Genomic DNA, 14,898 nt, shown 5'->3' on the forward strand with positions numbered 1-14,898 from the left:
CAGTGGCTTGTGCCAAAGCCTTAACGACCTCCTCCATGCCTTTGTCTGCTGTTTGTAACGCCTGGACTGACTTCACCCAAGACATGCCATAAGTATGCTGTCTCTTTAAATGTCAGTTTTAAACGGTTTTTGCGCCTGCAAATGCACTTTGCCCGCATTCGACACCAGTTGTGAACTTTGGGGGTTCTTTAGCTCAGCGAGACAAGTGCTTAAACCGTTATAGTGAATAAAAAGGTGTTTTTATTTGAAAACCAAACCAAACAAAACAACGCTTTCTCCAGCATAGGGAAAATTCATCAAAACAAAAGTCCTGCTTGTCTTCAGCACAAATGAAAAAGTCTGTTTTACCTTCAGCACAGAAAACAAAACACAGGCACATACGGTTTGGTAAGTATTTCAGTCCTTCTCAGCAGCATACAGCTTCTGCAGACACCTTCACTTCCACACTCCTCCACCCTCTGTCAGCACTTCCTCTCCTTTTAGCTGACTTCCTGGGAGTTGTTAACTCCCTGTGTGCCTGAAAGCCTGGGGCCAGAAGGGACTAGACTCTGAAAATTGGCGCTATGTAGCGTCCATCCAGGACCCAACCCTGGCGTCCTGTACACTATCTATCTATCTATCTGGTAGAAAAGACACAGGGGGCCATATTCCCGTAGTTTTTGGGCGGGCGTCGCGTAAGCCATTTACACTCCGCCGCCCCAACCTACAGGAGCAAGTGCTGTATTCCCCAAACACTTGCTCCGTAGTTTGGGGCGGTGTGGTGTAAATGTCCCGGCGTATGGCCGCGTAAATCCAAGGGGGCGGCTTGTATTTAAATTAAGCGCGCCCCCGATTCTAACGAACTGCGCATGCGCCGGGCTTAAAATAGCCCAGTGCGCATGCTCCAGTTCTCGGCGTAAAACGTCAATGATGCCGACGTGTGCGTCATTGACGTAAAGTCGTATTCAAGAACGACTTAGGGAAACGACGTACCCGACGGGAAAAGACGACGCGGACCCGACGCCATACTTAACATGGCGTACGTGGGACGACGGTTACGCGATGCAAATTTGTTCGGGAATCGGCGTATCAGGCTCATTTGCATAAACAAATGAGACCTGAACGTAAACGCCACCTAGCGGCCGGCTGGGTAATTACAACGACAGTGTAAGTGACTTACACATGTCGCATATTAAGCGTATCTATGCGAAAATGATTCTAAGAATCACTCGCATAGATACGCAGGCCAAAATAGAGAGATACGATGGAGTATCCTGAGATACTCCATCGTAACTATACTCAGAATATGGCCCTGTGTCTCTATCTCTCTCTCTCTCTAACTGTCTGACTGACTTCTCTAACAAAAGCCGGAACACACTACACGAGGCCGCCGTGCAGGCTGTACTAATCCCCCTGAGGGCCTGTACACACGACCGAACATGTCTGCTGAAACTGGTCCGCGGACCAGTTTCAGCAGACATGTTCGGTCATGTGTAGGCCCGAGCGGACAGGATTCCAGCATACATTTGCCCGCCGGGCCTTTTTCCAGTGGGCAAATATTTCTGGACTTGTTTTAAAACAGTCCGCTGAAATCCTGTCCGCTCGGACATGTTCGGTCGTCTGTACAGACCTACCATACATGTCCGAGCGCCCGCCATCCCTCGCATGCGTCGAATGACTTTGACGCATGCGTGGAAGCATTGAACTGGCAGGGCCGCCCACGTCGCGCGTCATCGTCGCGGCGACGGCGCGGCCACGCCCCGCGTATTGTTTACGCACGGATTTCTGTATGATGGTGAGTACAGCCACCATACAGAAATCCCCGGGCAGACATGTACGGTGAAAAAGGTCCGGCGGAACGGTTTCATCGTACATGTATGCTCGTCTGTACAAGGCATGAGCCATAATTGGCCAAAGCCACCCTGGCTTTGGCCAATTATGGCTCTTCGTTTTTTGCGCGCTGTGATTAGCCAAGCATGCGGGACATACAGCATGCTTGGCCAATCATCAGCGCTCAACGCCGCAGTGAATTATGGGACGTTTTGCGTCAATTTGGCGCGAACGACCCGTTTTGTCCGAGTTTTGTCGAACGATCGAACGACCGATGTTCGAGTCGAACATACGTTCGTATCGAACGCGAAGCTCATTCCTAGCCGCAACTTTGAGAGGCAAATGCTGTAGTCACAAAGCATTTGCCTCTAAAGTTACGGCGGCGTAGTGTAATTCTCCCAGCATAAGGGCGCGCGCAATTCAAATCTATGTGATGGGGGCGTGTTTTATGTTAATACGTCGTGACCCAATGTAAATGACGTTTTTTTTAATGTGCATGCGCCGTCCGTGGGGGTATCCCAGTGCGCATGCTCGAAATTAAACCGGAACAAGCCAATGCTTACGATGGTGACGTCATTCTACGCAAAGCCCTATTCGCGAACGACTTACGCAAACGACGTAACATTTTCAAAATTTGACGCAGGAACGACGGCCATACTTAACATAGGATACGCCTCATATAGCAGGGGTAACTATACGCCGGAAAAAGCCGAACGCAAACGACATAAAAAAATGCGCCGGCCAGACGTACGTTCGTGGATCGCTGTATCTAGCTTATTTGCATACTCAACGCGGAATTCGATGGAAACGCCACCTAGCAGCCAGCGTAAATATGCACCTACGATCCGACGGCGTACTACGGCGGGAGGATGAAATTATTTTCAAAGACCCCCCCCATGCAACTCAAATGCTATAAACGCTATATCGATGATTTAGTCATGATATGGGAGGGAGATCTGTCCAGTTTGGAGACGTTTATGTCAAAACTAAACAGCAATACTCAAAACATTTCACTCACATGGAATATCAGCAGTGAAAAGATTGTGTTCCTGGACTTGGAAATTTTTAAAGGAGAAAAGTTTTTTAACACTCGTAATCATTTTAAACCCTTTGACAGAAACGGGTATATCCCTTTAGACAGCTGTCACCATAAAAACTGGCTTTGCAACATTCCCAGAGGCCAGTTCATACGCCTCAGAAGGAACTGCACCTCTGACACTGACTTTTTTACACAATCCAAAGTCTTGGTCAACAGGTTTCAACAAAAGGGTTATAACAAAGATGTCATTACAAATGAACTATCACGAGTGGGTTCCCTCAACAGGGCTAATTTAGTACAGGACTCCAACAAACAGGTGACGAAAGAGGGAAATTTTGAATTCAAAATTGTCCTGGATTATAACATCCAGTATCGGCAGTTTGAAAAGATTGTAAATAAACACTGGGAAGTCCTCAAGAAGGACAAGGTTTTGGGGACTGTCCTACCAGTCGAAAAGCCCCCTCTTTAAGAGACGTTGTCGCCCCTGGAGTCATAGATCCTCCTCCCCCTTTTAAAGAGAATAGGATTTTTAATTTTTTATCAGGCTTTTATGCCTGTGGAACATGCCAATCATGCAAACAATGTAAATTCAATATAAAAAAACGCAAAGAATTTACTTCTTTTTCCACTAAGAAGTCCTATACTATAAAAAATTTGATCACATGCAACACTGAGGGTGTCGTTTATATGTTAGAATGCGACTGCGGCCTACAATACATAGGCCGCACCTCAAGGTCACTGGCGGTGAGAGTAGGCGAGCATGTGAACAATATAAAAAATGGCTTTCGTTATCACAGTGTCTCAAGACATTTTAAGCAATACCATAACAAGAATCCCAAATGTTTAACATTTTGGGGTCTGGAGAAGGTAAATAGACACTGGAGGGGAGGTAATTACACACGCCACATCAGCCAGAGAGAATCCTTTTGGATATTTGAGGCAAAGGTTCTCACCCCTGAAGGGTTAAATGTGGACTTCGATTTGAATTGTTTCATATCAAATAAATAGCAACTTTGTTTTTAAATATTAATATTAATTTTAACTGGGGATTTTATATTGATAATTTTATATGTAATAATAAAATGGTTTATATGTTTTTTATTTGAAAAGTTTTTAGATTATTATGCAGTATCATGTAAAGTTTTATCATGTTACTATAGAAAAATATAGATTTTATAGCAATGTTTGTACATGGACAGCTTTGAGTGATTTGATTAATTGTATTATTATTTTAAAATTAACATTCGGATGCAATTTTCTAAATTGTCCACAAGATGGCGATATTCTAGTTCTATACCATGTGTGTGTGAACAATAAAGTTGCACACATTTGAACAGTATGCTGGATGTTCTGACGTTGTTTGCATCATTTCCTGAACAATCAGCTGTTCAGGATTCGACGTCAGGCCCCACACGCCATTCCGATGCTTGTCCCTATGACAATGAGCAGCTATTTAAAGAAAGGAAAGCGACGCAACAGGCCCCGCCCCGCTGAGGAAGTTGATATAACGTAACGCGTCCGGTGGTTTAGGAGCCTGAAACATCACGTCGCTCATCTGCTGTTCATTCCTAAAGATTGTTACTTCATGCCGTTTTTTGTCTGGCCAAATGTGAGTAGCCTGACTTTTGCTTCTTTTAAAGAATAAATCCACACATTGCAACAGTGAGCACTTAGTCTGTGATTATCTCTTTACATGCACCTGTCCTTTGCGGTTTGGTTGTCTTATGAGGATCTAATACATCAGCCTGGTTCCTGTTCATGACCTGCCTATTTGATTTGCTTTATTGACCATCTGTTAACTCAGTGGTCCATATATGAAGGTGAGAGTAGCCATCTACAACGGTGGAGGGATCACTTCAAAATTTTGGTGGATTGTCACGTGGTGGAGATTTATTTTCGTTTAATTCACTCATCTTCTGACACTTATGGACTTTTGGACTGTTTGTTTGAATTGTATTTAATTTTTTTTTTTTTTCTTTTTTTTTTTTTTTTTTTTTTTTTCCATTTTTTCTGCATATTCATATTCACACTTATGGTATTGGTGTTTGAGTATACCAGTATCATTTATATATTTGAGTTTTGCGCTGCACTTTTTCTATTTTATTTTTTACTAAGACGTACGCCTGTCGGTTCGAGCCCAGATTCCGTCGTATCTTGTATTGTGGATACAAAACAGAGATACGACGCGGGAACTTTGAAATTACGCTGCGTATCCATAGATACGCCGGCGTAATTCGTTTGAGGATCTGGCCCAAAATATGCACAATACCCCAACCAATCAGGGATGAGAAAACATTGAACCCAATTGAAAAGCTTTGCAATATTAAAGCGCCTATGAAGCATGGAATTTCTCAATTGTACGATTTAGTAACAGAATTGGAAGGAAGTAGGGCCCTACCCTTCATAGGGAAATGGGAACAAGACCTAGCAATAAAGTTGGATGAAAGACAAATGATAGAAGCAGTTTATAACTATGCAACAGATATTACTACGATAGAAGGTAACTATAAATGCATGGTAAGATGGCATCTGACTCTGGAGAGAATTACCAATTTCATCCAAAATGTTTTAGAGAGAATGTAAACAAAGGGGAACAACAATACACATCTGTTGGGAGTGTTCAAAAATAAAAGAGTATTGGCACAGTATTCTAGACCATATTGAGGAGATAACAGGGGAAATTATTCAACAAAATGCTTGAAACATGTTGTTTCATGGGACTAATAAAATAAAAAAAACAATACAAAGAATATTTGGTCCCTCCCCTGCTCAATGCTGCAAAGGCATTGATCCCAAAAAATGGCTACAAATAGAGAAGCCAACTATAAAAGAATGGATACAGAGAGTGGACCACATTTGTAAGATGGAGTACTTGTGCAGCAGGGAGCAGGGAACAGAGGAAAGATATAGATTAACTTGGAAGAAATGGGAGAGGCCAAGTGAAGGTCGCCTGTCAGTTCTGAGTTCACAAGAACCTATTTCAAGAAGAGATCCGGGTGCTTAATCCTAGGCTGAGAGGATTCTGGACCGAACGTATCTCCACCTTTGGGAAGGTCTGTGACAGAGACTTTGCCAAAGTTTCCGTGTGACTCCCTGGCTGCTTGGCTAGTGAGAGAGGCCTATCCAGGTGCACAATACCCACTCTGGCTAGAGTGGCGACAAAAGCTACGTTGCTGGAAGCAGGAGTGTTTCCGAACAAAGTTATACACCTGAACCTACAACCTATTACCCTTCCACCTCTTTAACTACTACTTTTATTATTTTACCAAGTTTGGTAACTAAAGCATAGAAAAAGAGACGCAACGTGTGGACATTGAAGTTTTTCTCAACTCTCATTGTATACCCTAGTCGGCAAAGGACTCGAACTTTGGGCTCATCTCTACTCCAGAATGAAAGCACTAGGCTTTCACCCTGGAGTGACAGGAGAGTCGCTTTGCAGGCGCTATTTTTAGCAATAAAACGCCTCAGTGTGAAAGTGGCCTTACAGATTTAAATAAAAAAAAGGGGGGGAATGCACTACCTACAACAGGATGGTGAACTGTAATAGCCAATCTTACTGGGCAGATACAAAGGGCACCATCTTGTGGAAGGCAGCACACTCACTGTGCTCACATGTGCTTCATTTTCAATTAATCACAGAATAAAAAAAAACAATCAACTGAAAAATTACCAGCCTTGAATACACTGACTTTTCTTTAGGCTAGATTCACATCTGAGCGGGTGAGATAAGGTGTGTAATTGCACACCTTTCTGTACTGGCAGAGGAAAAACACACTGCTGCTTAAGAGATACGTGGAGGTTCACTACAATGCAGGAAACCCTCAATCCATGCACATGTAGCGCTCACCCCCGAAGGAGCCGCTGGATATAATAGGGATGGAGTGTTTCCTCTGTGAGCGTCTAGGGGTAGATGATGATGAGAGCAGCAATGATGGAATGTCCAAGCAGCAGGTGTCTTTCTTGTGCTTTTATTTCTGCCAAACACGGCAAACAGTAAAACTTGAGGTAGATAGATCAAAGATGGGTGAGGAGGAGAAGTAGCAGATTCAGGCCTAACAGAACGGAAGCAGTCCTGCTTCCAACGACACTTTACTTTCGTCGCCACACCAACCGGAGTGGGTACAGTGTACCTGGACAGGCCTCTCACACCGACCTGGCAGCCAGGGTATCACTCGGCACCTTGAGAGGAACAGGTCTCTGCCACAGACCTGGCCTCAGAACTTGGGATATGGAGACTGCCAGTACTAGAGTAAAGATTTTTTTGGTGGCAAGTTTAAAGAAAATAAAGCTATTTCCTGACAGACTCCATGGCAGCCTACATGTGGGTTAATCCCGCCTCTCATACCTCATAGGACCCTACTCCCATAAAGCTTTGCTTCTAGCCATAGACTGTGCTCCTTTTTTGTCCTCCTCCTAGGACCTAGGTAGTCTTACCTTTTTAATATGAAAATTCTTCGAATTTCCAGTCCTGGTCATTGCACTCAAGGGAGGTTACAGTTTCTGGAGTCCAACAAGTCCCAGCTATTAGCCGGGTGGATAGAGGCAGTATTCAAAGCTCCAATGCCTTGTAAAGCTTTTGATCCAGCCATTGGCAGGTATGCAGTATTGTGGCCAAACGTCCCAGCTATTAGCAGGAGGCCTTCCCCCACAGACGGTATCCCAGATGGTGCATCTCTGAGCCCCATGGCTCCCAGACTGGTCGGATCGTTTTTGGTATCGTATTATCTGCATTATTATTTGGCAGCCTGTTTATGTTTGTTGTCTGTCTGCGCTAGTGCCCTTCCTGGTTATGGCGGCTGGAGCGCACCTGCGTTCCAGCCTCTCTCCCCTGAGTCTATTGCGCGTGTGCGAGCCTCCTCCGGTTCGCGCATGCGCAGTTGCGACTGGTACCGCTGTTCGGGCATGCGTGCAAGGTACTTGCAGTCACGCCGGACACTGCGCAGGCGCACGGAGTACACGGCGGGGCACGGTGACATCATCAGGAGGCGGCAGTTTTAAAAAGCTGTCAGTCTCAGCATGTTGTTGGGATTCCCTGACGCATGCTGTTTCTGCTTCCAGGCGCATCGCTTGTCGTTTAAGGTAGGTGCCTTGTGGCACTCTGTTTTACATCCATACTATTGCCTTCTTTGAATGCCTCACCCTTATGGTCATGTCTTTCTCTGTATGCATCATTTACAGTGTGTGTCCTTGCTATTATGGATGTGTCACCGCCCCCCAGTGGCCAACCCGTACCCCACAGGTAGGATGGAATTTTTATTTCCTCTACCTGTCTGTTGGGTTTTTAGGTGCAATTTTTAATTTATTTCCTTACCATCAGCCCTTCTAGGTCTGATATGCAGCCCTCAGTGCATGAAGAAACTGTTGTTTCTAGAAATCAACATTGTCACTCCAGGTCAAGCTCTAGATATCCCAGATCACCTTCTAGACATCACAGTGAAAAATCTAAAACCACTTCTGACCGTCATTCCCACCGTCAATCCAGCCATTCTGCTAGGAGAGCCTGCTGGGGGTGCAGAGCTCAAGTTCCAGAAGGCAAATCCTTCTGTGATCTCTGTTATACTCGTGCTGCTGGTGAAAGAGGAAATGATGATCAACAGGTGGAGGCTCTGGTCAGAAAGGTGGTTCAGGAGTCTCTGAACAAACCTGATCCCAATTGTAGCATTCCTTCTCCAATTGTTCCAGCTCCAATCCATATTCAGGATGATTCTGAATTACCGGATCCTTCTCAGCGTAATCGTTCACCAAGTTTGTCTTCTGCTAGTGAAGTAGAAAGTATTGTCAATTCTGCAGGATTTGATTTCTCTCTTGTTCCAAATCTAGTTAAAGCAGTTAAAGCCGCATTAAAGTGGAAGGATCCGGTTGAAGCGCCTTCCAAACAGAGGAAATATTTCAAGCACCTCAAAAAGGAGCGTCCCAGTTTTCCCCTCCTAGGGGAACTTGGAGAAATGATTACTGATGAGTGGACAGCCACGGAAAGGAAAAATTCATTGCTCTCTAAAGTCGCAAAAATGTATCCATTCAAATCTGAAGATGTTAAACATTTAGAATCTGCTCCTTTGATTGACGCCGCATTAATGAGGTTAGTGAAACATGTTACTCTACCCCTGGAAGACACTGTTTCATTTAAAGACGGTTTGGATAGGAAGATTGATACAGATCTCAAACGCATATACATTACAGCAGTTATGGCCTGCAAGCCAGCTTTGGCGCTCGCTGCCCTATCTAAAGCAATGGAAGTCTGGACGGATGAAGTGGATTCTACCCTGTCAAATCTATCCGATCATATGTTCAGAGATCTACCAGTCCATGAACTCAGAATGGCGACCGCCTTTCTGGGTGAGGCCTCCCTGGATATTATCCGTTTAGTGGCACGGGTCATGCTCTCTTCTGTCACAGCTAAATGTGCCCTATGGCTTCGCCCTTGGGTAGCCGATCCAGCCTCCAAGCAGGCATGGTGTCGGATTCCCTTTCAGGGGTCCTCCCTGTTTGGGAACAAACTCGATAGTGCTATCACCCGTGCCACAGGGGGTAAGTCGGGGTTCCTTCCCCAGGATCGCCGTCCCTTCAATCAAAGAAAGTTTTTTTCCCCAGAGAAGACCAGGATCGCTCAAGGGAGGCTCGTCGGTACAAACCTGGTAGAGAGTTCAGGAAGAACTGGAGAAGAAACCAGCCTTCTGGTCAGAAGGCCGCAAAAGGGGCAACTTCTGGTAACCGTGACGCCCCTAAGTCCTTTTGATATTGGGTCGGCTCAGACGGATCAAGTTGGAGCTCGACTTCTGCAATTCCGCCATGTCTGGGCAGCCTCAATCAAAGACTTTTGGACAATCAAGACAGTATCTGCGGGCCACTCCTGGACATTTGTCAGTCCACCTATACTCCAGTTTGTTCCCACAAATCTACCCTGCTCAGAAGAGAAAAAACAAGTTCTTCTAACATACACAGACACTCTTTTGGCTCAGGGCGCCGCCATACACGTTCCAACGGCAGAAAAATTTCAAGGAATGTATTCACCTCTGTTTATGGTCCTAAAGAAGACTGGCTCCTGGAGGCCAGTGATAGACTTGACACACCTGAACACCTTCATCAAAAAAGAGAAGTTCAAGATGGAGTCCTTACTCACAATACGCCAGACGATTCTACCGGGCGATTGGTTGATATCTATCGACTTGAAAGATGCCTACTTTCATGTCCCAGTAGCGGTAGAGTTTCAGAAGTACCTTCGCTTTGCAGTGGGCAGTACTCATCTCCAATTTACTTGTCTCCCGTTCGGGCTTACAACATCGCCTCGAGTGTTTTCAAAGCTCTTACTGGCCGTCGTGGCCTTGATCAGGACAAAAGGCATTCGTCTTCACCATTATTTGGACGACCTGCTGTTACTTTCACAGAGCAAAGAACAACTACTGACACATCGGGCCCAAGTCATTCTTACTCTGACCGGGTTCGGTTGGCTTCTGAACAAAGAGAAAAGTCATCTAGATACCACACAGTCTCTTGTTTTCCTCGGTGCCCAATTCGACACGGTCCAGAGCACCATTTCCTTACCCTTGGAAAAAATCCCAATAGTTCGGGACAGGATTCGTCTAGCACTGGACTCTCCTTTTCTCAAAGCCTCACTTTGCCTCAAGATAATAGGCACAATGGTGTCCACAATTCCCATGGTGAGGTGGGCACAGTGGAGAATGCGTCCCTTCCAGAAGGGTTTTCTTCAACAATGGGATCCAAGCTCCCGAGATCATTTGGCTCGGATAACCTGGTCAATGCGGGAAAGTCTATTCTGGTGGCTTCTACGAGAGAATCTCCTCAACTGTCTCTCAATAGCCCCTGTCTCTTGGATCACAATTACATCCGACGCCAGCAGCAAAGGCTGGGGTGCTCTTTGTCTAAAGGAAGTAGCTCAAGGGAAGTGGGACTGGTCACCTCAGAAAGTGGTATCCAATGTCCTGGAACTCCGTGCAGCCTTCTGTGCCCTTCAAGCCTTTTCGCATCTAACCAAGGGGTCGTCAGTCCTCCCAAGGATGGACAATACGACAGCGGTGTCATACATAAAGAGACAGGGAGGCACTCGCAGTCTTTCCTTACTGAAGGAGATAGAGCCGATCATGTCCTGGGCTCAGACATATCTGACAGATCTGACAGCAGTTTTTCTCCCCGGGGATCAGAATCTACAAGCAGATTTCCTATCGAGGACGACACTCAACAACAATGAGTGGTCTCTCCACAGCGAAGTGTTCAGCTGGATCCTATCACTAGGGTTTGTGCCTGAAGTAGACCTATTTGCATCCCCATGCAACTTCAAACTGGAGAAATTCTTTACGAGAAGTCGCTGTCCCCAGGCGTTCGGGGTGGATGCCCTAACAGACCAGTGGATGTTCCACAGAGCCTATGCCTTTCCTCCAGTCCCAGTCATTCTCCGGTTCCTGTCGAGACTCAGGTGGGAGGAAGTCGAGGTAGTGGCAATAATTCCTTACTGGCCCAACAGGCCCTGGTTTCCATTGTTATGCCAGCTGAGCTTCCGGGATCCAGTTCCACTCCCGATCAGACCAGATCTCCTGTTGCAGGGAGCGACCCCTCACCCTTGCCCGAACCATCTACATCTAATGGTCTGGTTCTTGAGAGGGAAAGGTTGGAAGAACTAGGCTGTCCAAGTCAAGCATTATCTACCTTGCTAAGTGCTAGTAGACCAAGTACCAACAGGATCTATCAAAGAATATGGTCTAAATTCTCGGTTTACACCTCCTCCATGAACGGTTCACCTAAGGATCCCAGAGTTCAAGATGTTTTGGGTTTTCTCCAGACAGGGCTAGACCTGCCATTGTCAGTCAGTTCCCTGAGGGTTCAAGTGTCAGCAATATCTGCCTTCACAGGAATATCCTGGGCTAAACACGTCCTTGTCAGACAGTTCTTCAAAGGAGCTATGAGGCTGAGACCTCTAAGAAAACCAAGGTTCTCCAAATGGGACCTCCCATTGGTTTTGGACTTTTTTTCAGAAGAACAAAATCTGGTTCATCTATCTATTAAAGATCTTTCCCTCAAGGTTGTCTTTCTTGTTGCCATAACATCTGCTAAAAGAGTTTCTGAAATTGGTTCCTTAGGATTCAAAGAACCATTTCTCACTTTCTTTACAGACCGCGTTGTTTTGGTTCCGATGCTGGGGTCCAAGCCCAAGGTAACATCAGTTTTTCACGAAAACCAAGAAACTGTCCTTCCCACTTTTCGCTCCTCTGAGGACTCTATTGTTCATCCTCTGGATGTTGGGGAAGTCCTAAAACAATATTTGAAAGCTACAGCATCCTTCCGCAAAACGGATCATTTGTTTGTTTCTTTTCATGGCAAGAACAAAGGAATGCGGGCTTCTTCTAGAACCATTTCAACATGGATCGTCCAAGCTATTCACAGGGCTTATAAGGCAAAAGGGTTGGCTCCTCCTGAAGCGGTAACTGCTCACTCCACTCGGAGCATCTCGACATCATGGGCGGCTGCCCGACATGTTTCTCCATAAGTTATCTGCAAAGCTGCTTCCTGGTCGTCTTTAAATACTTTTGTGACGCACTATTGCGTAGAACCGGCTTCTTTATCGTCGGTTAATTTTGGTTTGCATGTTTTATCTGTTGACAATGTCAATTAAACCTTCTTTTTTGTTAACCAGCAATTGCCCACCCGGGTGTGTTTGGCTAGTCATTTCCCACACGTAGGCTGCCATGGAGTCTGTCAGGAAAAAGGAAAATTTATATGAAATACTTACCGTAATTTTCCTTTCCTGATGGACTCCATGGCAGCCGGAGTTCCCTCCCCTTTGCTGGAGTAGGCTATATTACGGAACACAGTCTATGGCTAGAAGTAAAGCTTTATGGGAGTAGGGTCCTATGAGGTATGAGAGGCGGGATTAACCCACACGTAGGCTGCCATGGAGTCCATCAGGAAAGGAAAATTACGGTAAGTATTTCTTATAAATTTTCCTTTTTAGGGTACATTAGAATTTTTCTGTACACCTCTTGGGTTAATTTACTAAAGCACAGATCAAATGCTTAATGAATGATGAATATGCACAGTGAATGATATGCAGAAAGCATAGCAATTATTAATATGATTAAATAATTGCCCACAGGTAAGAGAGGGGACTTATTTGTAACAATTTTAGAACCATATGGAAGACGATTCAGTCAGTCAGAAGTTGTAAATTAAAGTCAGTATGGAGTTCCCTTCCCCATCCTGTCAGGAACAGTCACCCCTGATTCGTCTATTTGTATCTTACAATATACACCCAAGGTGGCTTTTGCCAAATCGAATAGACTTTTGCCTACCTTTTAACTAATTCAGGAAAATTTGGAAAAAGACCAAGCAGATTCAGCAGGTTACTAGTTTTACTCAATACAGCCCTAACTTGAATAATGATAATTATCCCAAGCTGTCTAAATTACTGCTGGCCCGAGATGGTGTAAATTTGGTATAACGCATTTGTGCCATTTTTATTAATGATGGTTCCGCATTTTCGAGGATTTACGTGTTAAGAATTCTCTCCTAGGGATGAGCCGAACACCCCCCGGTTCGGTTTACAGCAGAACATGCGAACAGGCAAAAAATTCCTTTGAACACGCGAACACCGTTAAAGTCTATGGGCTAGATTCACGTACCTTGGCGCATCTTTATGCGGGCGTAGCACATCGCAGATACACTACGCCGTCGAAACTTAGAGAGGCAAGCAGCCTATTCAGCAAGCAAATGCGCGCTGCAATACGCCAGCGTATCTTAAATTAGACGGCGTAAGCCGACGTAATTCAAAGTGGGAAGGAGGTGGCCGTGATCCATTTAAATGAAGCGTGACCCCATGCAAATAAAGGCCCGAACGAACGGCGCATGCGCCGTCACGTGATAGCATGTCCCGCGTCCCAATGCGCATGCGCGCAACTACGCCTATCGTATCCCCCGAGCTAACCCGGCCCACCGTTTATGCCCCAGGGTATAAATACGCCCAGACATGCGCCCGTCGAGCGCAAAAGTACACCAGCAGGTTTGGTTGGTTTGGTGTGGCTACTTTTGTCCTGTATTTATTTAAACATGTCTGAAGCAGCAGTGCCTAAGGAAAGGAGGCTAAAAAACTTTACAAAAGAGGAGAAGGCAATCATAATTGATGGCATGACAAGGTACAACAAGTACCTCCACGGATCGGAGAGTGGCACGACCAGCAAGATCCGTAAGGAGGAGATCTTGGCAGAGATTGCAACACAGGTCAGTGCACTTGGCCATGCGGAACGGACCCCAGACAAGATAGCCAAGAAAATCAATGACCTGCGGCGTCTCGTGAAGGAGAAGGTGGCCAAGATGAGGAGGCACAGAAGGGGCACCGGAGGTGAACCAGCCCTGAATATCTCGCTGACATCTGATGAGCAGGTCATAGCCAGGTGCTTGGAGAGGGAGCAGGTGGAGGGCCTGGAGGGATTTGAGTCAGTTGATCAGCCCTTGAGGTCAGGTGAGTGTGTTTTATCTTTTATCTGGTATGTAGCATGTGTGGGGGTGGGGAAGGGAACATGTGACAAGTGTGTGGGTCCACCAACATGTGAATGTTTTGTGTCATCCACAGATGTGCAGGATGGAGCTGGGCCATCATCGGCTGCTGCACAACCAACCCCATCCCATGATGCCAGTGTCCATACCTCTCCTTTAGAGGAAGTAGAGGAGGAGCACCGGGACCTTGAGGATGGCATTTACCTGGGGGACGAGACCACCATCCCAGGACCCTCCCATACCACCACCTCCATAAGGGATAGCCCCCCCAAGGCCCTCCTCAAATTTGGGAAGCCCCCCAAGGCCCTCCTCAAATTTGGGAAGCCCCCCAAGGGCCTCCACCATTTTGGGAAGTCCCCCAAGGGCCTCCACCATTTTGGGAAGCCCCTCCTCCTCCTCCATAAGGGAAGTACCCTCAAGGGCATCCCCATATAGTCGGCCCCAAGCCACACCTGCACCCAGGAAGGCTACTAGGAAGTCAAGGGGTGATCCAGAGACCCTAGAAGCCACTTTGTCAAGAGACCAGGCCAGGCAGACCCACCATGTTG

The sequence above is a fragment of the Rana temporaria genome, chromosome 1, assembly GCF_905171775.1.
Source record: "Rana temporaria chromosome 1, aRanTem1.1, whole genome shotgun sequence".
Lineage (NCBI taxonomy): Eukaryota > Metazoa > Chordata > Amphibia > Anura > Ranidae > Rana > Rana temporaria.